Source organism: Hipposideros armiger, unplaced genomic scaffold (assembly GCF_001890085.2).
Source record: "Hipposideros armiger isolate ML-2016 unplaced genomic scaffold, ASM189008v1 scaffold_533, whole genome shotgun sequence".
Lineage (NCBI taxonomy): Eukaryota > Metazoa > Chordata > Mammalia > Chiroptera > Hipposideridae > Hipposideros > Hipposideros armiger.
The window spans coordinates 570,701-587,955 of record NW_017731883.1 but is presented as its reverse complement, the minus strand read 5'-3'; the positions used below and the strand labels follow the sequence as shown (position 1 = coordinate 587,955).

The window sequence follows — 17,255 nt, the reverse complement described above, 5'->3', positions numbered from 1 at the left end:
GGGGGGGGGGGGAGAGAGAGTGTGAGAGAGAGATCACGCACTGGAGCCACCAAGAGGAAAGCAGATGTGGGGGGTGGGGGGTGGGGAGTGTGTGGGCAGGCAGAGGGCTGCGTGGCCCCCTTTGCTTGTGCAGGGCCGGCTATGCCTCAGCGTCTGGCTCGATTGTTGCAGGCTTCCTCCCCGGCCTGGATCCTTCATGCTGCAGGACCAGGGGAGCCCATAGAGGGAAGGAGGCCGGAAAGGACACAACCTGCCTGGAGCCCGTGGAGCAGTGGCAGTGACCGGTGACTGTTGCTTGGGTCTCTGGCGTGACTTATATGTGTGTGTTTTGGGGGCGGGGAGGGAGGGAGAGGAGAAGGGTCTTAATTTGATGCTTTAACTGATCACTAGCAGTTGACAGGTCATTCATCCCAGTTGTATAATTGAAAAAGGACTTTTCTACCAGGTATGCTCTTTTAAGTTAAAATCTGAATTGTTCTAAGTGGGAAGAAAAACGTTGAAACGTATGCTCTTCACTGGGGATATTCTTCTAGGACTAGTTGGGGAGAGGTGAAAATGACCTACACAAGGGGATGAGCCCAGAGGAGAAAATGAGGTGGAGGCATTCTGGAAATGCTGCTGAGTAGGGGGTGGCCTCCTCAGCAGGGGATGAGGGAAGGGAGCAGCTTAGCTGGTCTTGGCTTTCAGCTGCATCGCAGAAGTTGCCAGTGTGGTCCCAGCCACCAGGGCTGGCCATGGACATGGCCCCTGCCGGCTCGCCTGCCCGCCAGCCCCTCCTAGCACTTGCAGACCTGCCTGAACGCACATGATATTAGCACTTACCCACCTGCGTGTGTCCAGAAGTGGCCCTTGGCAGAGCACTGAACTCGCTCACCCCTAGAAGTCCAAGTGCCACGTGAACTATGCAATTTAAAGGGTTGACCCACACTAGACAAAACTGGACTCGTACGACTCTTTTTATATTTTTTATACTTGAAATGAAATCCTTTGCTTCTTTTTTAAGCGAATGATTGCTTTTAATGTTTGCACTGATTTAGTTGCATGATTAGTCAGAAACTGCCATTTGAAAAAAGAAGTTATTTTTATAGCAGCAAAAAAAACCATACAGTTAAATGTATTATACATAATTTTGGAACCAAAGAGGCCAACAGATCAGTTTTAATTTTTATTAGATGGTGAGGCCATCTTATATGAGGTAGACGTTCTGAACAATCCCTTGAGTGGCCTGCCAATGTTTCAGGGTATAAATGGATTTTGTTTATTTAGTTTGATGTGTCTTTTCTATCCTCACACACCCAGAAGGTAGAGTAAAAATGAATATGGTAGAATGCAGGTGTGTATCCTTAAATCTCCATCTTTATGTTTATTTAATAAAGCTCCCCTTAGGTTCTGTTTCATAATAATTTAAAACCAAACAATTTTCCCATAGACTTGCTGTTAAAGTATTTTACATTTGTGTACAGTTTAAGAAAATAAAGGACTGAGTGCACCGGCTTCCTGCTTTGTGTGATGTCTGGGGGGTAGGGTCTGGGCTGGGGATGGGGCTGGAGGTGGTGCTGGGAGGAAGGCCGGTCCAGGTGTCCAGCTTCGATGCCAGTTGCCTGCATGGCTCGCTCCTGGCGCACTCTGAGTCCTTGCCATGAGCACGATGTCAGAGAGTCTAGGAAAAATGGCAGGAGATCAAAATGAAGGACAATTAGCAAATTCATGAATTACACATTTGTTTACTCTTCTAGTTTCAAGACTAATTATATTTCACCGAGGCTGCATCTATTACCATCTGAAAGTGCCAGTTAAGCCCCCATCCCTGGAAGGAAATGGAAGACCTGGGAGGCTGCAGCCCACCTGACCTCCATGCCCAACTCTGTTTACTGATAGAGATTACTGGAACCCAGAGGAAGCTAGTGTCTTGGTGTAGAAGGACAAACAAGGCCGAGAGTATGCTAATTGTCATTTTCTGTTGTAACTGTTGGTAGCTGGTGGGGGGTGGGGGTGGGGGGTTGTAAAGATGTCCCACTGCAAATGCAGCTATGACTTGAGATACCCACCAAGTGCTGTAATCATGCAGCCCTTATATTCTGGGAAATGGTCTCATCTTCATTTTCCAGAGTTTGGAATCTGAGGCTCAGAAAGGTTCAGTGCTTACCTGAAGTCACACCGTTGGGACAGACACCCTGGGCATTTGAGCCCAGGTGCCACAGCTGGTCCACCTGGGAGGACAGCAACCCCAAGGCCTTGCCTTCATCTGAGGCCCTGCAGGGCCAGTGGGGTTGCTTGGGTTTTGGGTCACATGTGGTCTTCCCAGAAAAATCTCAGGACATTTGAGCAGGTAGGACCTTAGGGATTATCTAACCTCGTTAAGGTAACAATGGGGAAAAGAGTGAGGCCCTCTGTAGTTGGAGGGGCATACCTTAATTTACACAGCCAGTAGGTGAGAGGAGGCAGCCTCTGGCCTCTGTCTTTTCCCATTCTTTGTCTACCCAAGAGAGCTGCTCTGCCTGGTTTTCATCCTGAGGGGTAGATTTATTTATCTGCAAAGTCTTGACGCAGTATAAAAATTAATGGGGGCAAAGAAGGAAATGTCATTTAAACAGGCCTGGCCTCTGTGCAGTGGGCTGGGACCAGCTGCTGGTTGCTTTAGGCCCTCAGCCCAGTCCCTGCTTGACCCCTGACCCAGGACTTTTTGCAGGCAGCCTCCAGGAGGGGCAGCACAGCACGAGCCACCAGGGGTGCCTCTGCTGTTTAGGTATTGAACACTTCTGGGGACTCTCCTGGGCTGAGCTTCACAGGGTGGTCCATGGGTCCCACAGAAGCCCCAGGAAGGGCCTGGGATTCCACAGTCACGAGGCCAGTGGACTGGCAGGTGTGGTCCCTGCTTGGTGTTCTGCTGCCCTGTGCTGGCATGTGTCCCTGTGGGGTCTAGGCCCCTGGGACAATGGTGGATGGCAATTACCATTTCCGAGAGATGCAGGGAGGGCAGGCATGCTTCCCCGTCCCAGGGCGGGGCATTCTCCAGCAAGGTCATGAGCTTCCTCCCTGTGCTTCTGTGGTCACTGGCTTCCTTGTGCCTCCTCTCTCAGTCCTCAATCCTTTTCTTCCAATTGCTCTTTCCCATTCTCTCCCCTTATCTTCCCAGTGGGCCTGTCCTGAGGCCCCCACCTCTCCCTGGAGATGCCCCTGGAGCCCTACTGCAGGCCTCTAGAGCAAGCCTCCCCACTGTCCCCAGGTCCACTGCCTTTGACCCAGAGCCCCCCTGCCCTGCTTTAGGGTTCCTCTCCCCTCCTTCCCTTCCTTCCTTCTTTAGGCCACTAGGCTGTTAGCCTCTCAGGACCAGTGGGTCAGGCAGGGCCAGCCAGAGACAGAGGCTGCCGCCCCCACCTGCTGCCAATGTCTCCACCACCCACCCACCCGCTTTGATTCGTGAGATCCCACCATGCTGGATTCATCCTTGGCTAACCTTCAGACATGCCCTGGATCCTCAGCAACTCAGTGGGGTCCAAGGCTGGGTGGGGGAGGAGAGCGCTGGGGTGAGGGGAGCTCCTGTACCTCCTCTATCTTCTCCCTCATTTCCCAGACAACGCAGAATGAGGGTTCCCACTGCAGCTCCAGGCGAGGGCCTTGGGGAGCAACTCAGGCAGCTCTTGCATGTGGCTTGACCCCTGACCCACCTGGCACTCAGGCTGGCCCAGCACCCACATAGCATGCACTCTGCAGGGCCCTGTGGGAATGCTTGCTGGGACCCCCAAGGGGCCTGGCAGGCCATTCTGCCTCCCAGAGCCCGGCAGCTGCCAGGGCAGGGACAGGAGATGAAGGGGAGGGATGTCCACAGGCTGCCACCAAGCCACGGACACTGTTGTGGGCTGAAGAGAAGTGCGCTTTTGCAGACAAAGAAGCACAAACAAAATACCCTTGCTGTGGGCAGAGGTGTTGGGAGCAACCCCAGCCCAGCTACTAGGCTTCCAATGAGATGTTTTCAGCAAATGACAAATGACCTGTGAGCTTTGCAAGAGGAGCTGGGTCTGCTGTGTGTGAGGTGTGGGGTGTGAGTGGGGTGGGTGTGGCAGGCTCTGGGTGTGCTTGGATGTGAAGGCGGTGGGTCTGGCTGTGAGTGGGAGTAGAGGGAGAATTGTGGGTGAGGTTGATTGATGTGATGTTTTGTGATTGTAGGTATGACTGTGTGCTGAGCCATGAGGCGTGCAAGACTGTGACTGCGGCTGTGTGTGATTGGCTGTGAGTTTGGGGTGTGTGGTTGGCTCACTGAGGTTGTGTAGGTGAGAGTGTATTTGTGTGGGGTTTGAGACTGTGTGATTGTGTGGTGTGGCTGCATGGTTAGATGTGTGCATTTCTTGCCATTTTCATTTTCTTCCTCATCAAGAGGTGATACACCTGGCCAGTTATGGACTTTGTGATTGGGGTGGTTATATTTTTAAATTTGGGCTTCTACTGGCTGGGGGGGACACAATCACCATTTTTCTGGCCTCTGTGGTTTGCCCTAGCTGTGGTTTCACAGCCCCTCCTGCCCTACCCTGGCCACTCATGCCAGGGGTCATCTTGGTGTCCTTGCAGCCCCCAAACTGGAGCACTTTGAAAGTGGAATGGTACCATCTGGCCAGTCATTCAGTCACTCAACAAACACTTCCTATGTGCTGGGAGATCATGCATCATCTCAGTTTAGTCCTCACAGAAGCCTGGGGGTGGAGCGGGAAGAGCCATCATTATCCCCACTTTACAGATGAGAAAATCAAGGCCAAGAAAGCCATTCCCTGAAGGTGGTACAGCTTATAAGAAGCAGAGCTGGGATTTCCCCCCAGGAGCTGTTTCCTGTCACTTACAGCGGCCGGGCTGCCCAGGAGGAGGGGTACGGGCAGACTAGGCTGTTCCGGCTTCTTTGGAAGAGAGGAGAGGCTGGGGCTCAGGGTTTTCTTGGTTTTTAGTTGGAAGGGGACTGCCTCTGCCCCTGCCCGTGACACCAGCTTGGCATGTCAATGGCATCTGTGCATTGGGCTGCTCCTCTCTCTGGTCATGGGGACAGACATCCATGTACCATCCCCACGCCCTCTGTGGCCACATGGGTGATGTAGCTGCTGGGCCCAATTCTAGTCAAATGGACTATAGATGGAGCCAAGCATGGCGAGGGCAGGAAGCCGGTGGCCTTGCCTCTGGGCCCTGCAGTGGGGAAGGAGGCAGCCTGGCAATCTCACTGAGAACAGGCACTGGAAGCATGGGCTTAGGGTCAGCCCATCTGGTTTTGTGATCCCAGCCTGACGTCACCTCTCAGTGTCCTCACCTATAAAATGGGGACAATGACAGTGCCTACCACGGGGCCCAGAGGCTCAGGGGATTGTCGTGAACATGTGGTTTCTAGCATGTTCCTCTGTGTTAGGAATAGTGTTGGATGCCCAGGCAGGGTGCCGCCGTTTCTCTGAGAGGCCTGCTCTGGAACCCCTCTTTCGTTCTCAGTTATTTATTCAGCGAATAGTCACAGAAGCCATGATGATGATGATGTTGGCCAACATTTTTTGAGAACTTACTGCCGTCAGATAGAGTGTTTCACCATGCCATCTGGTTAATCTGCTAGGCAGGTGAGGTGTGCCCGTTTTACTGATGAGGACGTTGAGGCTCAGGGAAGCAGAGCGTTTTGCTGGAGCCCTCATAGCTATTCAAGGGGAGGGGCCATGCCTGTGGCCTTCCAGATGCTGCCTCCAATCCCCACAATGTTCTCCATAAAATCTGGGGGCCTTGAGCCCCATGGGACTGTGGGAAGTGGAGGAGTGGGGAGGAGGGAGAGCTGCTGTAAGGTGGAGGGGCCCGGGGGCTGCTGAGGGCTGCTGTCAGGTAAATCTCAGAGAAGCCCCTCAGCTTCCCCTCAGCCCTCCTCCTGCGCCCCAGCCCATCCCCGTGGGGGGCACCTGAGGGTCCCTCTTCCGGGTGTGTGCCTACCTGCAGGTCCTACCTGGTGAGAATGGCCATTCCATGAGCAGGAATGGGGACCTGCCTAAGGTCATTGCAGATTCCTGGAGAAACTGAGGGGGTAAGGACCCATTGAAATGCTGAGAAAATGCACACTGACCACGTTTGCAAGCGGGATTTCAAGAATGGATTCTCAGACCCCTTAGAGAGACAGAAGGGGAAGGGGCAGGGGAGAAAGGGGGCAGAGACAGAGAGGATCTCAGAAGGAGACTTCATTACCTGCTCTCAGCCCAATTCCAGGGAGCTTCTAGCACCCCTGCCGTTCTCTGGGGAAGGGGCTTCAGGATTGGGACAGCATGGGTGGTCTTCAACCTTCCGGAGGAGGAGGTGGGTACACTCGCTAGATGGTGGGGGGATGCAGAAGCAGATGGGAGGTGTTGGCGGGAGGGTGGACCCAGAAAGCTCACACGACCTTTTGTAGTGGACATTCCTGGCTGCTAGTGCCTTACCTCTTGCCCCCTTTCCTGGTCTACCCTCTTCCCTTTTCTACCAGCCCTTCCAGCCGATTTCGATTCCCAGTGCCTCCCCTGCACAGCCCTTCTCAGACCTCTGTCTCCCTCTTAAGCCCCAGGGATGTGGGTGAGGGAGCGGTGGTTCCTGGGTGCTAGTTCCAGCCCTTGTCCGAAATGAGGGGTGCGAAGGCTGGGTTTGCTGTGCTCGCTGTGCTCACTCCACTCCTCATTACTGCAGGGGCCTTTGGATAAAGCACAGGTCAGGCCCTTGGGCCCCCAGGTAGGGAAAGGAGACTCTTCCTGACCCTGGGGGGCATTTGTGCACGTGCTTCTGTGCACACACATGTGAATCTGATCAACCTCTCCACCCTCCAGGGAGCTTGTGGCCTTTGGGGGCACAGCCCTGGCCAGGCCTCCTTGAGCCCACAGTCTAGTTCGTAGGCCACTGGAGAGCCCTGTCATTTACCTGGTGGGGGTGCTGCCCTGGGCCTCAGAGAACATTCTGAGGGTTTCAGGCTGTGTGCTGGGGGTTAGGGCATCATCTCACTTCTCAAAGGAATCTTGTAAGGGAGGTAAGTCACTGCTGTTATCCCTATCCACAGACGGGGCTCTCAGGAGCCTCCTGTCATCCTCAGAGCCACAGAGCTCCTACAGCAGGCGAGTTCTCCACGCTGGCTCTGAGACAGCGGCCTCACTTCCCTGCCGTGGGAGGGGCTCCAAGGACCACCTGGGCTCCTTTGAGGCCTTATCCTTCCCTAGAAAGGGTTCAGTGACTCTCAACACAAACAGCACAAGTGGCCTAAATGGCCTGACGTTGTAGAAACTGTGCCTTTGGGTGCTTTCCCCCCAGGGTGTGCCGCTTCAGCTCTAGTTTAGGTAAATCCTGCCTTTGGGGGATGATTGGGGCTGGTACCTGCTTAGGCCCTGCCCGAGGGCTGAAGTCTGTCCCCTTCACCTACTGAAGGTGGCAGCTGCAGGCCAACCCTGCAGTTAGAGAATCACAGAGGATCTTTCTCCAAAACTTGCCCGTGGCATTCTTCTACCCAACTTGGGTAATGTTTTCAGTAAAACTTGGTGCACCCTGTTACTCCCCTGTGTAAAACGCTTCCAGGGCCCCGTGACTTCAGGAAGAAGGCTAATGGGTTCAGCAGGGCCCCAAAGCCTGCTGCTCACCTCTGCATTGGAGCCCTCAGGCCCCTCCTGCCCTCTGTGCTGGGCCTACAGCTCCCATCCACATCTCACTGCCTTCACCTGTGTGCCTCTTCCCACATGGCCCTCTTTACCCTGAATACCCTTTCTCTTCTCTTTACTTGCTAATTGTGATTCACCCTCATGGCCCTGGAGTCGGAACCCTGACTCCCAAGGCTCATGGAACGCCTCTCCCTATCTCACCTGCATAGTCACCCCTTGAGGCTGTAAGCCTGGACTCTAAGAGAGAGCCGGGGTCTGCCATCCTGAGGCTGAGACAGAATTAGTGCTCGACACCTGCTTATTATAATAAATGAGTGAAGGAACACCAGTCTCAGGTGTTCCCATTTCCCTGCTAAGGCAACTGAGGCTGGGTGTTCCAGCAGGACCCAAGGGAGGCCCAGCCAGGCTCAGACCAGAAGCTAGTGTTCCTGGCCAAGCTGGCAATCCTAATCACACCTTTGTTATTTTTCTCCCTTTTAAGAGCACCTCATGCCCTGCAGGTGATTCATGCAATAGCATTTCCAAAAGCCTGTAATTTGCCCTGAGTGTTCAGGCTTCATGGTGAAACGGAGCCTCAAACACAAACGGCTACTGTTGCCGCAGGCCAAGGCAATGTTAACCCGACTGGGTGGCACCCAGTGCCCGGTACAATAAAGGGCCCGTGCTGGCTTCCTGGTTCCTCCCCAGGACTCGCTGCACCATGAAGAAGTTATCTCTTCCTGCCCTTCCACTCCAGGAAAGTGTGGTTTGCCACCTGAGGGTGTCTCATTAAAGCCCAATTTAATGAATCAATCACCGAGAGATGAATTGGTTAACACTGGCCCCAGTCCCCCATGGATGACTGGCACATTAATGAGTGTCAATTATTTCAGCATTAATCATTAATGTTCCAATCGAGCCGGAGGAAGAATGGAAAGTACACAAGTCTCGTGGGCCAGCCCATGACCCAGTGCAGCTCACTGTGTTCCCTGGAGGGTCTGGGCAAGGCACATGGCAGGGGGCCTCTTTGCTATTTCAGTGCAAGAAAGTAGCCTGGACTAGGAGTCAGGTAACTGGACTCAGCTGGCAGACTGTAAACCCCATGAGGGCAGGGGCCCTGTCTGCTTGTGCACTGTTGTGTCTCCAGCACTGGGAATGGTACCTGGCATACAGCAGGTGCTCAGTAAATACTTGCTGATTGATTGCCTCACCCAGGTCCTGCTGCTCTATTGTTTTGTGATCTCAAGCAAGTTTTTTGCCCTCTAGCCTATAACTCATTTGAAATTAGATTGGGCTAGATAGTTCATTCATTCACTTATTCGTTCATTTCTCTAGTAATTCATTCATTTCTCTCACTTCATTTCATAAGTGCCTATTATGTGCCAGGCACAGAGTGAGCTCCCTACACAGGAGCCAGCATCCCTGTCTTTTTGAAGACAGTTATCTGCAGCCACCATGAGTCAACAGCCATTCCAGAGAGGCAGGGCCTCTGGGGTTTGGGATGGCATCTGGAGGGGCAGGTTATCCTAGGCCAGCTTCTTGTAAACTTCAGCTCCCACGCAAAGACCCAAGTATGCCTGTTGGCCTCCACTTACAGGATTATTCTGGTTTTGGTGGTCAAGCATGCCATGACGTTACTCATGGTGGTAGGACAGCATGTTGGCTTTGCACAGTGATTCAACTCTTCTGAGCTCCAGGCCGGGATGGGCCCTCACCTGCTTCCAGTCCAGGGTGGGTGGAGCAGATGGCTGGCATGGCCAGTCAGAAGTGTGCTGGTGCTGTGTTGGAAAGGCTGGTAGTCTCCCCACCAGGGGGGCACTTCTGAGTAAAAGTTAAAAATGAAAGTTCCTTTTCTGTCTTCTGTAAGTCTTGGGAAGGCAGGTTCTTTGAAGTGGAGTGTTTTGGGGGTGGGGGGATGGGGGGACCTGTTGCTGAAAGCAGAAGACGTGTCAGAGGCCAGTTAGATCATAGAACTATAGAGAAGGCCATCCAGCCTCTCCTTCTGTAGAGGAAGAACTGAGGTGCAGAGCGACTGTGACTTGCTTGAGTCCCCACAGCTAAGGGAGCTCAATGTAGCAGCCCAGACACTTCCTCTGTGCTCGTTCTGTGCACAGGACTACAGGGCCCCTCCTAAGCAGAGTCAGAAGTCCCAAGATGTGATGCTGACCTGACACTGTGACATACAACATATGCACACGGCTGCCAAGGCAAGCGGTGGGGCTATGAGAGCACAGAGAGAAGGCTTTCTGGTGGAGGCCGGTCTTGGCTAGCTGGTACCAGGCACTTTATGGCAGGGTCTCCTGGGGACCCAGGGCTCTCTGCTCCTGTGGTTTCCCACAAGGCCACATAGGCCAGGGGCTAAGAGCTGGGCTCTGCAGGCAGGCTATGGCATGGCTTTCCAGATTCCAGCTCCACCCTGTCCTAGCTGTGTGCCCTAGGGCTTGTTACTTAACCTCTCTGTGCCTGAGCTCCCTCATTATAAAACAGGGCTAATACTAGTATTTACCTCATAGGCTTGTGTGGATTAAAAGAGATAATACAAATAACAGCTACTACTGATTGAGTGCTCATGGGGTGCCAAGAATTCTTCTAAACCCTTGACATATTTTAGCCCAAATAACCCACCACATCTCTATGGGGTATCATTATTTCTATTTCAGAGGTCAAGAAACAGAAGTGCAGACAGACTAAGTGATTTGTCCAAGGTCACACAGTATGACAAGGAGGAGCTGAAATTAAATCTCATGTCCTGGGGCACCATGCTCTGGCCTGTGGCGTCTGCACCCAGCTGGCCTCCTGAAGTTGGCTCACCCCGGAGAGGGGGCAAACCTCCTCTCTCCTCCTGCCTGCCTCAGCGCTTGTAGAGCCCAGGGAGTCCTCTCAGGGCCACCAGGATGACCATGAGGTCATCACTCTGGAGGTGTTTAGGAAATAGTAAGGCAAGCAATCCAGCACCATTTGCCCTGGAGTCCATGCTATCTTATTTCTTATCTTTAGTCCCAAATCTTCTCCTCTAGCAAGTGCCTATCAAGAGGGCCATGGAGCAAGGTGTGGATTGGGGAGCAATCTCAGTGGGCACTGCGGGCCAACGCTGGCATGGCCCACTGTTGAAGCGATGTTCCGTCACGGATCCAGGTTGCAGGGGGTGGCGACCAGGCTAAAGAGAGCTCAGGGAACATCCTGCCCGTGAGCCCAATGGGACCCTGTGCCCTCACAATGCCACAACTGTCAATTCTGAGACTGGGTTTTGGTAAACTACGGCCAATGGGCCAGATCTGCAAGCTCTGAGTGGTTTTTACATTTTTAAATGGTTGAAAACAAATTGAAATAAGAATAATATTGCATGATGTAAAAATTATATGAAATTCAAATTTAGTGCTTATAAAGTTTTATTGGAATACAGCTACCTCATTCATTTATGTAGTAGTTATGACAGAGATCCCTCCCTATGGCCTGCAAAGCCTAAAATAGTTACTGTCTGACCTGTTACAGAAAAAGTTTGCTAACACTCCTTGGCTGGGTAGATATACCAGGAGGCCACTGTCATTTCCTCCTCCATCCTCCTTCTGGGAGGCCACTGCACCTTTAGACCCCTCCTAGTGTTGATTGGGGCAGAGGTGAACACGTGATCCTGGCCAAGACAATCACAGTTGGCTGAATGTCACAATTTATTATGAGTGAGTCTCTCCTGGACACTTAGAATGTAAGTCCCTGAAAAGCCAAGGGTGGCACTCTGTGGTTCCTCAGAGCTTGCATAATGCCCAGCCTAGTGTGGGACTAAATAAATAATGGGAAGAAACTTGCGTTAAAACCAGCAACACCTCCTCACACTTACTAGAATTGCTACTATAAAAACAAAACTAAAAAATCAAAATAACAGTGTTGGTGAAAATGTGGAGAAATTGGAACACTTGTGTGCCATTGGTGGAAACGTAAAATAGTACAGACTTTTTGGAAAACAGCATGAAGTTTCCTCAAAAAATTAAAAATGTTACCATATTGTCCATCAATCCAGCATCTGGGTATATACCCCCCAAAATTGAAAGGAGGGGCTCGAAGAGATATTTGCACACTCATGTTCCTTGCAGCATTATTTACAATAGCTAGAATTGGAAGCAACCCAAGTGCCCACTGATGGAAGAATGAATAAACAAAATGTGGTCCATATACACAATGGAATATTATTCAGTCTCAAAAAGGAAGGAAATTCTTGACATGTGCTACAACGTGGACGAACCTCAAGGAGATTATACCAAGTGAAAGAAGCCAGTCACAAAAGGACAAATACTGGATGATTTCACCAATATGAGGCATGTAGAGTAGTCACATTCATAGAGACAGAAGGTAGAATGGTGGCTGCCTTGGTGTGTGTGACCTGTCCCTTTGGGTGCCAGGCCTCCTCTGGAGCAGAATCCAGAGGAAGATGGATGCAGCCACTCCCAGAAACCTTGGAAATGGTGCCAAGGGTGGCCCCTGAGGGAGCAGGCTGCCCAAGGAGCCTCCTCAGAAAAGGTTGATGTTCCCATAGTTGATGCCAAGCCTGCCTAAGGCTGGGCCACCTCAAAGAACAGCCTGGGCCAGCCCACCTGGTTAGTTACAGTCTGCAGGACTCAGAGACGCATCAGGCCCCATCTAGAAGAGCTGCCACCTTCCCTTACAGGCCCAGAGGGGATGTGAACCCACAGACTCCAAAAGTGTTCTCTTTGCCAGGTACTGGGTAGACATTCTCCCATCTCACTTTATTCTACAATTACCCATGAGACGTGGGCACTGCGAGTTCCTGCCTGTCCTTGGGTTTCCTCGAGACCCAAGACCAGGGGCTGGAGGGGATCCGGAAAGGCTTGGGGCTTGGGTTTTGAGACCTAGGGGTCCGGGGTGGGGGGTGGGAAGGTGCCAGGGCCTGCTAGAAATGCCTGATATTGTCCCTAAATGCTCTTCTGGAACTACTTTGCTTGGGCCCTTACAGGTAGGCCCTTAGCTACTGATGGACTGAGCCTAAAGGAGTGGGCAGTGCCCAGGCCACAGCAGGCAGCTGTAGGAAGACCAGTGGAGACTCACACAAGGGAGCCCAGGTGCGTCAGGAGTAACAATGGGAACTGTGGTCCACACGGCGGCTGTTTACTGAGGGCTTTCTGCATGCTAGGCAATATGGTAGATGTAAGTATGAAACATCTTCCATTCCATCTTCATCGTTCTCTGTCTGGGACCCACAGGAGGGCACCTAACCCTGCCTGGGCGCCTGGGGGCAGGTGCATCAAGGAAGTATTCCTGGAGGAGGTGGTCTCTGAGCTGAGTCTTGCAGGACAAATGGGAGTTGATCAGGAAAGAAGGGTAGAGAGAAAGTTCCTGAAGCCGGTGTCCTTGACCTTTAGTGTTCTCCACTCCCCAGGCTTCCTTCACCATAAGCCAGGCCCCTAGAAGGCCAATCTGCCTAGGGGAGCGGCCCACAATGCCCCTGACTCTCACACCCCTTCACAATCCCTGCTCCCTGCCCCCACGCCCTTCTCAGGGCCCTGCCTCAGGCAATATCCCAAAACCTGATTTGTCAGGCCCTTTCACAGAATGAACTGAGGTAAGAGTGCCTCTTCGAAGGGATAATCACATTTTTTCTTAAAAAAAAAAAAAAAAAAAAAAATATATATATATATATATATATATATATATATATGTCTCATTAGCTGGTGGTTTCATTATTATTGTAAGGCATATCCACTGAGAGAATTAAGAAAACACATAAAAGGAAACAACAACGACAAAAAATCACCTTAGTCCCAGCAACCAAAGGGTGCCCACAGTCACTGTTGGTAAATTTGCATGGGCTGCACCACACATGACTGTGTATTCAGGTCTAAGCTGGCCCTTCCCTTAATATTATAGTGGAAGCTTTTTCCCATGCAATCAAAATTCTGTCAAAAGAGCATTTTGAGCATGTCTGTTAATTTAGGGCCTTTTCTCCTATGGTTGGATATTTAAGTTATTTCCAAATTTTCACCTTTGTAAATAACACTGCGATGAGCATCTTGTGGCAACTGCGTTGTCCATGAGCATGCTTTTCAATGGCTAAGATGGTGCTAGAATGGCAAGGCGAGGCCCCTGTGCAAGCAGCCCATCAGCTGCCTGGGAGCGTAGCTTCTCAGACTCTAAGGTGATGCTGGGAACTCTGGGGTCTGCTAAAGCAGATTCTGGTTTAGTGGGTCTGGGTGAAAACAGAGATTTTACGTTTCTAGCCAGCCCCCAGGTGAAGCTGATGCTGGGTGTGGGGCACTTTGAGTAGCAAGGCCTCTTTGAAGTCTTCCACCAGCAGCCTGGACGGACTCTGGAGAGGGACCTTTAGCTCGCCAGGATTTCTCTTTTGCCCTGGACACTTTGGGAAGCATGGGCCCTTTGAGGGTAGCCTGAGGGTCCCGGGCAGGCTTGCAGCCACAGTCTCTACCTTGAACCCCTATAATGACTCTCCCGGAGCTCCCTGGGGGCCCTGACTCTCAGCCACCTTTGGGGGCCCCTGAGGCTTCCACATGGCCAGCCCCAGTCTGGCTCCTTGGTCTGCAGTAAGTTTGATGTTGGCTGGCCTGGGTCATTTCTCTTTAGCCCTTTGGGCCCACAAAGGTGCCTCATTTTCTCTATCAGTAAAGTGGGCTAGTAATGGGTCTGAGTTCACAGGGATTGAATAAGATGATCCACATATGGTGGGTAGTGCTCAGCAAATATTCAGGCTTGTTAGTTCCTAGTATGTGAGCAGTGGGTGACTGAGGATGAGGGCACAGGCAGAGCTGGCTCCATTGTGACTTTCTCTGTGCTGTTCCTTCATCTCTTGAGTGTCCTCAGCTTGTCTGTGAATTCCTCCATTCCCTTCATAGCTTCTTACGAGTGTCCACAGGTGCCTGTGCTGTGATGGTGGTGAAGAAAGCAGACATGGTTCCTGTCCTCCCAGAGCCCATTGTCCAAGTGAGGGTGACAGATGCGAACAAGCAAATAATAACAAATACAAATAAATAATAACAGACACCCTCACAGGCTGCAGCCAGGGGAGCCTGCTTTAGATGGGGAAGCTGCAATTTGGAGGCAACAGTTCAGCTGCATGCTAAGGAAGGACCTAATTACAGAAGAGGTTGTGTCGGACGAGGGGGGCGGTTGGGAGTAGGACAGTTCAGACAGAGGGAATGGCATGTGCAAAGGCCTTGAGGTGGTAAAGAACTTGGCATGTTGGAGAAACTGAAAGAAGCCTAATGGAGTCAAAGTGAGGTGAGCAGGAGAAAACACCACCCCCAGAAGTCAGAGGGGCAGGGCTCAGTCATGCTGCCCGCTAGTGATGGACACCAGTGGTCTTCGGCAAGGGTATAGCGTGTATGACCTGACTTATGTTTTCAGCAGATCCCCTAGCTGCTGTGAGAAGAATGGACTTTCGCAGGTCAAGAGAGGTGAAGCGAGCCCAGCCAGGAGGCTCCTGCAGCAGCTAGGTCAGAGCCCATGGGGGCTGGGACCAGGTGGTGGCTTAAGGTGCGTAAAAGAGCCTGTCCTCAGGTGGGACTCTGAAGGCAGGACAGGCAGGGCCTGGTGATGGACAGGGAAAGGTTTACAACCAGAAGCTGGGGGCTTCAGTGTGGAGAGGGAGCCCAGGAGGCCTGGCTCTTCTGGTGGCCGAACAAGGTCTCTGGGGAGGCCCTGATTGGAGTCCCAAGGGCTGGGAGTGGGAGGCTGGATTGCTGCCCTACTGGATGGGACCTGCTCTCACCTGCTCTCAGAGTTCTGACTTCTTCCCCTGCCTAGGCCACCCTGGAATCCTGCTGCAAAGTAAGTGGAGGCGTTTTATCTTTGCGGTTGCTGTTCTGTCCTGGGGGCTGGGAGCTGGGAGATTAGGGCATTCCTGTCAGGTCACACGCGTCATTCCCTTTTTATCCTCTCACGACCTCCTTTCCTGTGAAGGAAGACAGAGATTTCTATTGGCCAGGATTCCAGGGCACCTGTGGGGATGGTTCCCGTGAGAGATGAGGTTGGAGGGTGTGTGTGTGTTCCTGTGTGTGCATGCATACGCATGTGCTTGATGGCTTTGGGGGGCGCTGCATGGGATGGGGCGGGCCATGTGCTTTGAGAGTTTGAAGGAGGGGCCAAAAGCTCCAGGCCTCAGGACAGTTTCCAAACTCACAAAATGAACAGAGTGATTGAATTTCCTGTGCCCGGGCCATGGTCAAGGGGCCTAAGTCTGCCTGCCAGCAGCCTGGGACCCAGTGGGAATGCAATGGCAGGGGGAGCCGTGAGTCAGTAAAGTTGAGAATGTGTGGGGGGAGGGGGGGAGGAGAGGGAGGTCTAGATGCAAAGTGACTGGGAAATAGGCAGTTCCAGCCAAGTTTCCTCGAATGTTCCAGTGCTATGAGGGGTGTGTATTCTCCAAGCCACTCTTCCAGAGAACCTGAATCTATCTCTATCCAACAGCACTGCCAGGCTTGACCTGCCTGGTCCACTTTGCATAAAGCATTCCATGCAGCCCAGTTTGCAAGGTGAGGACCCTGTAGGTGCTGATGGTTGCGGGAGGGTGATGGGCGATCCACCCAAGCCAGCCCCAAACCCTGAGAAGGCCTTGCAAAGGCCCATGCCTAGACTTACCTCATAGCAGTCTCAGGAGGTTTGCAGCAGCCTAACCTTATTACCCCTTCACTAACTGCTAGTGAAAGGAGGCCCAGAGACACGCGTGACTTCCCCAGAGTCACAGAGCCACTGGAAGACCAGCAAGAGTAAACCCAGCTGGCAAATTCAAGGACACTCGATGAATTAGGGGTCCCTAGAATCTCTTCTCCCTCCTTCCCTTCCTCCCTTTCTCTCTCCTTCCTTTCTTGTCACTCAAGAAACAATTTATTTGAATTATCACCACAGGGCTGGCTGTGCCTTCAGAAATTCGTAACCCATGAGAGTCTCCTCCTGGAGTTGGAGGGCCCGCTGTCCTCAGAAGGGCTGTGGGTAAACTTGTGATGAGCTATTTCTAAGGTAAGAAAAGAGAAACTAGATCACAGAACCCTGGGGAAGGGCTGTGGTTGGCATAGAAAAAAACTGATCCCATCAGCATGCAGGCAGGCTGGGGGTGCCTCCCCACAGCTGGGATTGGGGGCTGGTACTAGGGGCATTTCTGGAGCCCCAGGGGCAGGAGCAGGGCTTGTCCCAGAACCTAATTCCTGAATGTGTGAGCTCAGACAGGTCCTACGGAGAGCCCCAGGAATCTGTGGCCTAGAGGCATCTGTGACCAGCTGCCACGCACACCAACTGCGATGTTCTGTCTGTCTGTCTTTCTGTCAGGCTAAATAAATGTCTGCTTTACTCATCTGAGCCCTGAGTCACCTTGTTTCAAAATGCTGCCCTATTCCTGGAACAGAGCTGGGCATGAGCGGGTGGGCCTGAGTCATTTCTGCTACTGGGATCTGCCTGCCCCATGAACCCAGGAAGCACTGGTGGACTGAATGGGACAGCCTTGTGGTCACCTGGAAGCCTGGGGGTGGCGGGGGGGGTTCAGGGGGATGTTTCAGCCTCAGAAGAGGTCAGACATGGGCATTGCTGGGCTGCAAGGGTGAAGGGAAGAGAGAGGAGTGCAGGGGGACATCCAGGAGAAAGAGGGATTCTGCCAGGCAGTGGCTGGATGAGGTAAGGAAGGAGGGAAAAGGTGGGCAGGGTGGGGTG

General features: G+C 52.3%; 1 protein-coding gene across 1 annotated transcript in view; it reads left to right on the top strand.

Annotated features, from left to right (window-relative positions):
- The window catches only part of INHBB (inhibin subunit beta B), a gene marked incomplete at its 5' end in the record, with an annotated part of 2,774 nt that extends 1,286 nt beyond the window's left edge, over window positions 1-1,488 (top strand). The window contains one exon of the mRNA XM_019668704.1: window positions 172-1,488. The remainder of the gene's footprint in view (window positions 1-171) is intronic.
- Window positions 1,489-17,255: the final 15,767 nt, after the last annotated feature.